Genomic DNA, 12,942 nt, shown 5'->3' with positions numbered 1-12,942 from the left:
TTTTTTTGAATTCGTTATTATAAAAGGATGTTAAACTGGAAGGAGTAATGAAATCGTTAATTATAATGGACGTTATTTTTTGTGGGTTTACAGTATACAAATTTTTAGATAGCATAAATCTAGATGTTACCCTTTCTATGTCACAAGGTACATCAATATCATCAAATTTAATAGAATACGTGTAGCCTAAATACCCATTACTGTACCAATGGCACCATTAACTAATCCTACAGTCACGTCAATAATACGTCTTAGCGTTACTCTACAGCCAACTACTAAAGACAATACAGTTTCTAAACGAGCTGTTTTGCTTGGTTGATCTTTTAGTTCATCTAATTTTTTTTCTTCTTTTTTTGACATTTTTCCACTGCAACTTTCATCAACAACATCAACACATGCTAATTCTGTTTTCACAGTTCCTACACTTTCCAACATTAATTCATTAATTTTTTGGCAGGCGTCTACCTTAGAAAAGAGGCAAATTTGAGGATTTGTTCCTTCACTTTCCAATTCTTTATATTTTTTCTATTGAAACCTTAAATACTTGACTCTTAAGTGAATCAATAATTTCATCAGTCAGACTGCCATGCCTAACAGAATACAGCATCTTAAAGAAAGTTTCGTCTCCTTTTTGTCGATCAGTGATTGTTAGTTCATCATATTCTACTGTTTCTTTCCATATGTTAACTGCATTTGCTGCTCCAAGTCTAGTTTCTACTAGTTTGTTGCTAAATTTTTTAAAATACTGGTTTACCATTAACTGGTGGCAATTGTAATGGGTCATCTACAAATAAAATATTTTGGATACAAACCATTCATCAGTTCCAAATATATCTTCTAAGTGCATGTATAACTATGCCAGATTTAGACAAAATAACTCGTCTACTTTTATAAGTTTTAATTTTTTAAGTGTCATTTTAATCCTTTTCTGAGCTTCTTTATTCAAAGCCCAATATCCAGCTGTGTTTTCGTCATGCTCTATTGGTAGCTGAAATAATCTATGTATTGTTAGTGCACCTACATTAAAGGCGGCTGTACCTGTTGGTGCTACTGCAGGACACATAATTTTACCACTTTTTGGATGTCATATGTCATTAACTAGGCATTTTATTGCCCTATTAGAAAGGATTTACCAGTTCCACCTACAACACTCATAAAACATCCGTAGTGGTTTGATATTATCTAATCTAAGTATTTTTTAATAGGTCTTTAAGTTCTTTTTGAATTAAAAGACGACTCTTAATTTTATCAAAAATTCTTTTTTGATCTACGTCAAGCATTGCCGCTTTTTGCTCTAATGTTTAATTAGGCACATTAATATGCATGTCAGCAATATCAGCTACTGCTTCCATTATTTCATGTAGTAATTGAGGCACTCATCTTCCCTGTTATCAGCAAGCTCTTCAGTAAAACCGGCTTCATTTCTTGCGTCAACTATTTTCTTCCAATTACGTTCTGATTCTAATAATTTCTATAGTTTGTTGAAATGATTCTCAATGTCACGTATAGATGCTTTTTTGTGACACCTAAAAGCTTCTTCCATTGTTTCTCCTTCCATTACGAGTGTGCTCTTGTCTCTATAAAGCACAACTAAAATAATAGTGAGTAATAAAAGTTGTCTCTTCTCGCCTCTTGCATAGGATTAAATTTTCTATTGTTTGGAAGGACTGGCTTTTATCAAAGTTTGTATTCTCTTTCTCGGTAGTTTAGACTCTGTTTAAATGAGCTTAACGGGGAAGGAGTGGCTCGGGCCGCTTATGTGCAGTATTGCGATATCACGCTGGCAGGTTGCCCTAGGTTCTTTGTGTCCCGAGTTTGTGCCTCAATCTTGATATCTTACAAAGGGTTGAAGCTGCGTTCCTTTCTAGAGCATCCTGAGTCGACGACCCAAAGAGATCCGCCACTGTTCACCAAGGAACAGTTGTGCTACCTGATGGACATTGTGGGACGTAAACCAAGAGATAGGTTGATGTCGGTGAGAGCCAACAGGACTAAGAGTGCCTCCCGAGGCACCACCTGGAGACACCTTGAAGCAACTAGCCCTGAGGGTGAGTTTAGTACAGTAATTGTAATTTCTTGTTTCATTATGTCTAACAAGTGGGAGGCCAGGGGTGTGGTTTGGGTAGGGCGGGCCTGGGTGTGGCCTGTGACTCAGGTCATGGCTCTCTCCTGGGGCCTGTCTGCTCGATGCCTTCCTCCGGTGTCTCCCGTTTTGCTGGCCTGCCTGGTCGCTGAGTGGGTCTGGCTCTGCCCCCCACTTTCCTATTACTGACACATCACTGGAGGATGGTTGGCACATTCATTGCTGGCTGGATCAACGCAATTATTAGCAATTACTCGAGTCTTGCTGGCTGGCTCCATACCGACGCTTTTGGGTTATATTTCATTATTTATTTCATTTCATTGAGTTATTTATATATCTTATTTTACTTTACCTTTCACATTTTATTTTTCAATTTTTTTTATTTATTTTATTTTATCTTTGTTTATTTTATTTATTTAATTATTTAATTATTTATTTATATTTAGTATTATTGTTACTATTACTACTATTACTATTTTTTCTTTTTGGTACTGCCTAGGTGCTTTGGGGACTCTGCCACCACCAACCTCTATTGCTCATGCATCCACCTTTCTGGGTCAACCCCTAGCTGAGGGGAGATCGCTCCCCGGCTTACTCCACAACCCCTTGCCGGTGCCGGCTCAGAGATTTCTTCAGCTATCCCATGCTTTCAAGTCAGGGCAGCCACCACGGCCGCACTTCCTGGTGTGGAGGATTCTACCATCAAATTGTTAAGCCGATGGTCGAGCAATGCTTTTCAAATCTATCTCAGGACCCTTAGGTCAGACCTGGCCACTGTCTCAGCAAGGCTTGTGTCTGGTATCTCAGGCCGGAGTGGACTCAGTTGAGTGTGAGTAGAGGGGTGTGTGAGATTCAGTGGGTGAACTGGGACCTGCTTTAGTGGCTTTATATTCATTAATTGTTCCAATCTAAAGTATGTCCCATTTCTTTGTTATGGGCATGTCCCTGGTGTGTTCCAACCGCCCATCATTGTTCACCCATGATTATTTGGGGTGGGTCTCGTTTATGATCTCCAACTGTTTAGTGTTTTGACCTCTAGGTGTGCCTAGGGGGAGGGGAAGGGAATCCCCCTCCCTGCTGTTTATTAGTAATTGTAGTTATTATGACAAATGACGATAGAATATTCCACAGAAATTAATTTTTCAGTTGCAATTTAATAAATTAATAGTATTGTGATAGTATTAGTCATAAGGCATAGTATTAGTGCGTCAGCTTCTAACCTTGCATAGCATGTACCACGTTCCCTCCTTCCCATACCAGCAGTTATGTGGCACTTGTTACTTCTGACATAAGTTAATAGTAATTTAGACTCTTTTTAAATGAGGTTAACAGGAAGGAGGGGCTCGGGCCGAGCAAGCGCAGTATTGCAGTATCAAGTTGGCATGTTGCCCTAGGTTCTTCTTGTCTCCACCTCCAGCCACTATAATTGTTTGGTAATGGTCCTCTATTCTTTCCACTTTTGGATGTGACAGAGGTCACCCAGTTGGGTTATGGGCGGGTCCCTTGGGTGGTCCAACCGCCCATCATTGTTCACCCATGATTAATTGGGGTCGGTCTCGTTTATGATTCCCCATCTCATTAGTGTATTGAACTCTAAGTGTACCAATGGGGAGGGGAAGGGATTCCACCTGCCGGCTGTTTATTAGTAATGGTAGTTATTATGACTAATCACGATAGAATATTCCACAGAAAGTAATATTTCAGTTGCAATTTAATAAAAATAATAGTATCGAGATAGTATTAGTCACAAGGCATAGTATTATTGACTCAGCTTCTAGCCTTGCATAGCATGTACCGGGTTCCCTCCTTCCCATACCAGCAGTTATGTGGCACTTGTTAGTCCTGACCTAAGTTAACTCATATTTTATCAAATTTGTAATTGGCAACAAATTCATAAAGAGATACTGCTTCCACGTGATTCAGTCTTCTTGGGTAAAAGTCATCAATTATGTTAGGATGAAAAATGTGTTTCGAAGATCAATCCATTTTAGTTAAATATAAATAGTTTTTGATTTCTTTGCTCCTCTTATAAGGCAGTACACATTACACATTAACGTACTGTACAGTTACTAATTTTATGAATAAACTTTCACCAGAAAGATCTCTAGGTTCACATAGTCCTACTTCTTAAGCTTGAAGTAATGTTTGTCCAATTTTTCAAAGCCTGCTGTATATGCTGTCACAGCTGCTGACTTCATCCCATAAGTCCTGTGCATGACTCTTTTCTGCTTTAGTGACATACCCAGTTCATACTCTGTTTAGGAAAGACTCCTCTCAGCTCAAGTCAATATTTGCAAGCCACAATTTTAATAGTAAAGGATTCAAGGATTGTAGTTGTTGACTCGAACTTTTTTTCATTTTGTTTGAGATAATAATATAGGCAGTAGCCTATATGTAGGGTTGAAGTTGAGTTTTCTAGATGACGGCCAAATTTATTATTCTCAAACACTTCTAACTCTTTTATTATACCATACAAAACCTCATAAATAGCTTATCTGAGCTCTCCTTCACTAAGCGATTCTCCTGGTACCTTTAAAGTGGACTGTAATGTAGTGGGAGCAATTCTACAGAATAGGCCCAAATTCAAGTTTCTGCAAAATTCTTCACACTCTTTCTTCTTTCATCTTCTATTGGCCCTTAAATCTTTTAAGCCAGTACACTGCTTTGGCTGGCTTTTAGAACATTCCTTTACTCTTTGAACAAAGGCTACAAAGGTAGTTTTAGAATCTTAATTTATTTCTTACTTAAATAAGAAGTAATAATGGGCGTGATATAACAAACCCTTATTTCAGTCGCCATTGTAAAAATTTTGCGAATGCACAGAGATGCTATAGTGCCTAGTCTGCTTGCCAGTAAAGAGTTCTGCTTACTATTAAAGACAGTGCCTGAGTAAGAGATCACCAGTTCTTTTAAGAGCTACCTACACCAATCGGTTAGTAAAATAAAAAAGTATGTTAAATCTTCCTGAAGTTAGAGTGACTTTAAAGTGTAAGTGCACTGATTTTTAGGGTATTTATTTTATGGTCTTTAAATGATTGCCAGACCACAATAATGATGTGTTCCAACTCCCATTGTCTAAAAAAATTTATTCACTGAGATATGAGCCTTCAAAGATGGACTTTTTGCTTCCTGCCATTTCACTTTCTGTTGGTGGGTGTGGCAAATTGTGACATCATAAGAGGCATTGATGCAGATAACTCCATTCCTGTATAGTGGGAAATAATTCATTATTCTCATGCCTTGTAATATTAGCATATTAAAGGTTGGGATTATTAGCTTTCATTATTCTGCGCATGCAACTGCAAGAAAAAGTCAAAATACTGCACTTGTTAAATCTATCTTGTTTGCTATCTTGAGTCTTTTCTTTGCAGTTGCATGCTTAGAATAATAAAAGCTAATAATCTCAACCTTTTAATTTCTAATATTACGTTACAAGGCATGAGAATATAGAACTATTTCCTCTTATAGAGGAATGGAGTTATCTGCATCAATGCCTCTTATGACGTCACGTTTAGCCACACGCACCGACGGAAATAAATTAGCAGAAAGCAAAAAGTCCATCTTTGAAGGCTCATATCTCAGTGAATAAATTTTTTAGATAATAGGAGTTGGAACACATCAATATTATGGTCAGAAATTCATGTAAAGATCATAATACAAATACCCAAAGAATTCACTGCACCTACACTTTAAATTCTGTTGCTCTGTTATTTGAAGAAATTTTGTCAGCTGCACTTCATATATAATATCTAGATAGTACTGTTCGTGCCTTATTGGATAAAAATGATATGTGTTGTGTTTACAATGATATTTATCTGTAGTACTGATTATAGTACCTACATGTTTCTTCCATACTTAATGTTATCAAGTGTCCATTATTTTTTGAGAGAGTTTCGAACTGCCATATGGTGCTACTGATATTACTGCATAGAAGTTTCTTGTTTATGTTAGGCTATTTCCGTGCACTCTATAGGTGGCAAGAATAAAATTAAATCTGTCCAGACTCGTTCTCATGCTAGGGTGTGTACTCAGCTAATTTCAAAAATAATATGGCCACCTGTTCTATTGTAGCCTTGACACTATCTCCAGTGTAGCAGGCACCTGACACACTTGTCAAAACAGCCCCCAAGCTACTACAGACTCCGATCTCTTGTACTCCTGTCTTTTTATTAACCTAAAAGAGTTTCTAGTTGTAAAGTGCAGCACAGATGATGACCAACAGTGTCTGGTTCTCACTCATCTGAAGCTCCATGACCACCGTCCCCTTGGACTGACATCTAGAGTTAGAATACTTGTGAAGACAAATGAATATGTTGTGCATGTCTGCAATTATAGCTGTCCTTTAATTTTTATTCAGCATTTTAGTCTTTGATCTCTGTTGAGCCACTTGTGGTTTATAAGAGCTTCTAGATCTTTTCTCCCACCTCCAGTTGGTATGCCTGTTGAATCAACACTTGCTTCTGCTCAACAAGTCTCTCGTCATTGGGATTTTGTTGCTGTAGCAGCTCTTCCTAGACTTCTCCAAGCAGTGAAGCACAAAGGGCACTGTCCGGTTATTTAAATGACATGCCTTTGCTACGATTAATTCATTCCCATTCTTTGTTCCTAGCCTGCAACTCGAGCCTTCTGAACATCAAAGTAAGCACTAATTGAGGCTTCTACGCCGTGATATAACTATCACTATAGGGCAGTTTGACATTCTCTAAATATAATCGACTGTTGATTTTATTGTACCTGTTTGTATTTTTAGTCCTAAGTATAATTGTTGCAGTGTTAGTTGTAAGAAAGGGAAGTAGAGAAAGGAAAAGTAATTTAACTGAGGCTAAATCTAATGGAAGAAAAAGAGAAACTATGAAAATAGAAAGCAAATGGAAGGTTTCATTGCTAAAAATAGATCAAATGCCAGAACATACTACAGAAGAAATGTAACAAGGTCAAAAGCACAGCAAAAATTGCATATAAAATTGGTAGAAAATATAAGCTTGCTTATTCAAAGCCATTTCATGCATTGAACTCAGGTTATATAATGCAAAAATGTAAAACTTGGTATAAGAAAAACAAAGACGTCAAACTTACAAAATTTTTACAATATTCACAAAAAAGTATTCACAAAACCCCTTAAACAAAAAATGATGTCTAAAAAACATTATCCAGGCCCAAATAATAAAACTCCTTGAAAGTGTATTATAAAAATAGAGACGCAATATTAAGTGCAACGAAAGATGAGTTTTTACGATATTAATTTTGATAACGAAATGGATAAATTAAAGATGGCACTAAATAAAGAAAATAAGAAGTATCTAAATAAAGATTATGACCGTAACTGTGGTCAACTATTGTATCGATTACGTTCTAATGACTCACTACCTGCACCAAATAGTGAAGCAAAGGAATAATATTTCACTAAAGGTATTGAAGCATTATATTACAGCCCTGAAATAGTTCATAATTTATTGCCATTAAGTATGAAAAGAATAGACTTTGAGAACTCATTATATGACAGTAAATGTAATGCTGCATCAAGTATATTGTTAGAATCAGTTTTGAAAAGCATGTCACGAAGTAGGCATATTGATACGTGCAGCAAATAGCATTAGGAAATTGCAGTTGAATAGTTTTAGTCATTTTGGTCAGCAATATGACACAAAGAATAGTAAGCCTTTTATGAATCAGCATATTTGTATCCTAATGATAATTCTGATAGCTAATTAGATACCGGTAGTCCAATAACAATCCCTGTTGATACAAATGGCACCTGTTATGTAGCAGGGATTGTTGATGTGTCATGTATTGATAGAGTAGAAGAATGTAATGATGATAGTGACAATGAAGATGACAATTTTGATAATGATAGAGTGTATACTAAGAGAAACCCTACCCTCAAATGGCAATGTACAGGGAAGTGCAAGCCTTTGTTAGAGACTGACATTAGTTCAATTATTGAAGTTAGACATTTTGATGAGCCCATTAAAGAATTAAAGAAGCATTTAAATGCATGTAATAATTGTCCTAATAAGCATTATATGACAAGATCCCTGCATGTTGAAGAAATAGATCAAGCGCATGACCATGATTAATGCGATAATGCAAGTGTAACGGTAATTGTAAAAAAAGATAAAAATAATGTTGAAAAATAATTTTAAATATTCAGAAATTGTTCATGAAAGGATAGGCCATCCTATTGTGTGTAGTAGCAATGACACTGAATGTAAAAGCATGTTGCGTATTTTAAACAATGCATTTGTTCATTTTTCTTTGTTGAGATGCCTTTTGAAACACTTTCATGTTGCTAATTCTTCCCTTGCTGATGGTGAGATAGCACAATTGATAAATTTAATAATTAAAAAAGCTGATGAGACAGAATTTGATAATGTGTATTATGCTATAAATGATAGTGAAGAAGACCCATTTAAAATACCAAACTTAGATACTGCGCTCTATTTTCAGTCTTCAGATGCAGTTTATGAATTTAAAAAAGCTTTGTCTGATCAAGCAGTTAATGCATGTTGTAGCTGTGAGACTTATAAGAAAAAACTCTGTCACTGAAGCTAAAAATTTAGATAGCGATGTTTGGAACATCCTATTAGATTACATTAGAGAGACTGATCCTACAGCACTGAATAAAATTATGTAAATTTTTAATGATTGTAAACCCATTATTTGGAAAAATGCAGTTCCAGCACGTTGTGTGCTCAATGGGTTAAAGTGTGAGCAACTACCCAAAGAAATGGAAAATTTGTATTCTTTAAGTTGCCAGTTAATACAGAGGGCCAAGTGTTTTCAGACAATTGTTGGACTAGGCACACACACCTTAAAAGTGCCAGCCTATAATTCTTTCAACGCACTTAAAGGTGCACAGTTTTATTTACCACTTCCATTAAAAAAACAATGAAAAATTTAAATGAGGTTGGTACAGATTCTAATCATTTGCCTAATCCAGAACTTTATATTATTATTAATGGACAGCCTACTAAATCAAATGTCTGGCGTAGAATAGTTGATGTAAATAAAAAAAGCAGCACTAAGAAAATTAAAAGAAATACATTGGCTTTATAGAAACGTAGACGATGATTCAATTGACGAATCGTCTAAAATTGTTATACAAGTAGTTAGCAACACTACTTGTAAAATGCTTGAAAAAGCAAACGATCAAGCTTTAGAAGGCCTTTTGGCATATACGATTAGACATCCTGATAGTAAAATTGCAACAGGTTCTGATATCAGTCAGTATAAATTAATGAATGTAAAAGAAGCACCTGTTGACAACAGGCAAAAGCATCTTGATTTGTTCTGCTTTCCAACTTTATTTCCAACTGGACAATATGGATTTCGTAGAAATGATTCATATTGTCTGCACTATTACCAATTAAAAATTAACAAGGCCTTAAAAACAGGCATATATAATTTATTAAAAACATCAAGGGGCAACATTGGTCAAACTGTTGCTGAAATAATAGAAAAAATAAATGTTAGATGAAGAATTTGAAGGCAATTTATGTACTAAGTTCGCTCCAATACAGGGCACAAATCAATACTGGTTCTGTGTGAAGGGTAAAAGTCAAAGCAATGATTGCTGAGTATGGCTCACCAACATTTTTCCTAACATTAAAGTGTGCTGAATACGATTCAGCTGATATAGCGCAATATTTAAGTAAAGTAAATAATGCTCCACAGTTGTAAAGTATTTCTAGATTCACACTTTAATTTAAAAATATGTATTTTAAAGTAAAGATTATTACTAGTTCAAATACGAAATACGTATTTTTACGTACAGCAATTACATAGCAACAAGCGCTTCTCTTTGCTGCTGTCAAAACAGCTGCTAGTTGTTAGATAAGTGGTTATAAGTGGTTTTTTTGTGTCCTCAAGTTTGACAACATGGCTAGACAATAATAATGTGGAAGTGGCATTAGATCTAGTCATGGATGACGACTCTCATGAAGTTTTGTGTCCAGACTCTGATGATGAACTTGGTTTTGAGGATGATGATGATGAATGGTTAGACATTTGAAAATAATATACTAATACATATTAATTTTTTGAAATTTGAAATAGTATTCTTGCGACTATTGATGATACTATTGTAAACACTACAACAGATTTTGAAACAGGTAATGAACCAGCTACCACTTCCTTTCCAGCTGAAGATATGGACTTATCTTCACCATCTACACCTGCAGCATCGTATGAATAAAAGAATATGATATGAAAATATAAATCTGTAGTATTACTGACAATAAATGGACCGATCTTTTGGAACCAGTCTATGTTGCTGAATTCACTGAGCTAGTTGGTCCAGCTGTACCTGTTCCTCCTTCACCGCTGAAAGTCTTTCAGCTCCTCTTTACCTCAGTGATAATGTACTTCATCATTACTGAAACCAATTGGTATGCTAGTCTTTGTATGTGGGATGAGAAGTTTTAGAAGTGGAAGAAACATTCTGTCATAAGTTGAAAAGCTTCCAGTAGCTAGAGCTACTCTCTAAATATCTCTGGGTATTGAACAAAGATTTGTACTAATAGAAGATTGTCACCTTACAGATTAAGTGACAATATTATTAGCCTCTGTTGAAATTATTAGTACCTGCCCTCAAATAGTACCCGCCCTCGAATAATAGCCTAACATTGTCTTTCCTGAAATTAATAACAACCGCAGGGTCTATTCGAGGATATACGTTAAGTGGATATCATGGCTATGCTCAAGCAGCATTAGTAGGAAATAATGATAAATGACAAGTATTAAATATAGAACACCACTCCTCTTAGCTGCTGAAGTCGCAGGTGTTCAACTGGATATTTATAAACAGAATATTTGCAGCAGGTATAACATTTGTCAGGAAGGCCTGAAAGCTAATCATCACAAAAGAAAAAATACTCCTATAGACATAACTCCAAATACTAGCCAGTACTACATTCCTTATACCTCCATAAGACCTCCAAGGACACCCATAGCTCATGTGCAGAATCTACATCTTTACTAGGAATATCTGCACATGGAACAAAAGCAGCTGCCTAAAATAAACTCAGATTTTAGTGGAATTCTTAGCATTATGAATTTTTTTTTAATTGTAACTATTATGTAAAAATGAAGCTCAAACATAATATATTGTAACTCAGTATAATTTTGAATGCCACTATTTTGCTAACAAAATATGTAACACTCAAAATGACACATAAATGATTATTAAAGATGCACTGTCGCCTATGTGGTAAAAAATAGGACAGTACAGGGTGTCCTTATGTATAAAGTTCCAAGAGGCATTGCAAGAAAAATTTGCAATAGATATCTTGCAGAGTAATTGGTGACAAAGTTCATCCCTAGTGTTTCCTGATTGATGCTATGCTACTCTGGAGAAAAAAAGAAAACAAAAGAATGTTTACTTCTATTAATCCAGTAGAGTAGTGGGAGCTTAGAAATAGAGCTGTGAGAGTAGACATGCTGAAAGCACTAGAACATAAGAGGGTTAAAGGAATCGGAGGAAGAGCTGAACTAATATAGGAAAACCTAAAATAAAATAGTTGCAATGGAATAATTGACACACAGAGAAAATAGTCACCTTTGTAATATAACAAAAACCCCGAAAAACTTCAGAAACTGCAAACCAACAAGTAAACATCCCTGACAAATAATATATATTTTGCTGTGAAATCCTTTAAACTATCCCATTTCAATTCAATGTTTTAGGTCACTCTTGCACCCTGAGTTGAAGAAATGAAAGGCCTTGGATGACAAAAGCCTGTCGTAACTACATGTTCATAAAATACCTTTAGCTCCAGGAGCCAACATCAGACATCACACATGCATGTGCATGATACTCATGTTTATACACGAGAAAGTGCAGAAAAAGTAGATAAATGTAAATACAAGATTAGTCATGCTAGCAGTACACAAAATACCGGTATTGCTCTTGTTATTACTATTAATAGTTATTAATGTCATTGAGTAATTCAATTAGTCCATTAACCTCATAATAATTAGAATTAAATTATTTGTAACTAACTTCACTTCAGTCACTGTTAGTGCTTTTCTGCTCAGTTACCTCAGTGAACGCTTACTCTAAATACTTTTTTAAAAAAAAGTTAATAATTTAGTACAGTTACTTATCAGTATATGTTGTGATAAGTTCATAGCAAAATACAAGAAAATACATAAATGGAAATGGTAGTAGTAAAAGTATACACAATATAAAAAGATTAAAATACAAGTAAATACATTGTAGATGAAAGGTGGATACATTATGCAACGTCTGGGCCACATACCACTATACTGTTTGCTCTGGAACAGCAACAGACAAAAGTGTGGCAGTACAGGAACAGTCTACTTGAATAGGGGGTACACAAGGTTACCTTATGAGTAGTTCCTTACTTCAATGAATACCTTCAGTAGCTGAAAGACTCATGTGTAAGTTTTAACCTTTATGATCCATAACTTTTGACAAGAAAGTTGTAGTGATATTGAACAAAGAGCTACCTGAAGTTCTTATATTTTTAAGACAAAAAGACTCTATTTTGACTCTAAAGCTCCACCACAAAATAGTAACAGTTCCCCTTAAAGAGCTGTTATACACAAAGTCGCTATGGCAACAAAAAAATTTGAAAATTTTCTGCGCAAACAAATTGTCCAATGATAATTCATTTAAAACACCCACCAAGTACAAAAAGATATATGTTTACTTAATAAATATGGCGATGTTGTGTATGCTCTTGTTGCTCCTTGTACTTCACACATGAGTGTTGATAAAAATACTGAAAGTGGTAGTTAAGATCCAATATATGACCATGAAGTACAGCTTCATAATGTAGCCGCAATATTAGCTGATGGTAATAAATATCATTAAAATCTATTTGGTCAAAATACAA

Source organism: Amphimedon queenslandica, unplaced genomic scaffold (assembly GCF_000090795.2).
Source record: "Amphimedon queenslandica unplaced genomic scaffold, v1.1 AMPQUscaffold_13494, whole genome shotgun sequence".
NCBI lineage: Eukaryota > Metazoa > Porifera > Demospongiae > Haplosclerida > Niphatidae > Amphimedon > Amphimedon queenslandica.
The sequence above is the reverse complement of the archived record's forward strand: the minus strand, read 5'-3'. Positions refer to the sequence as shown.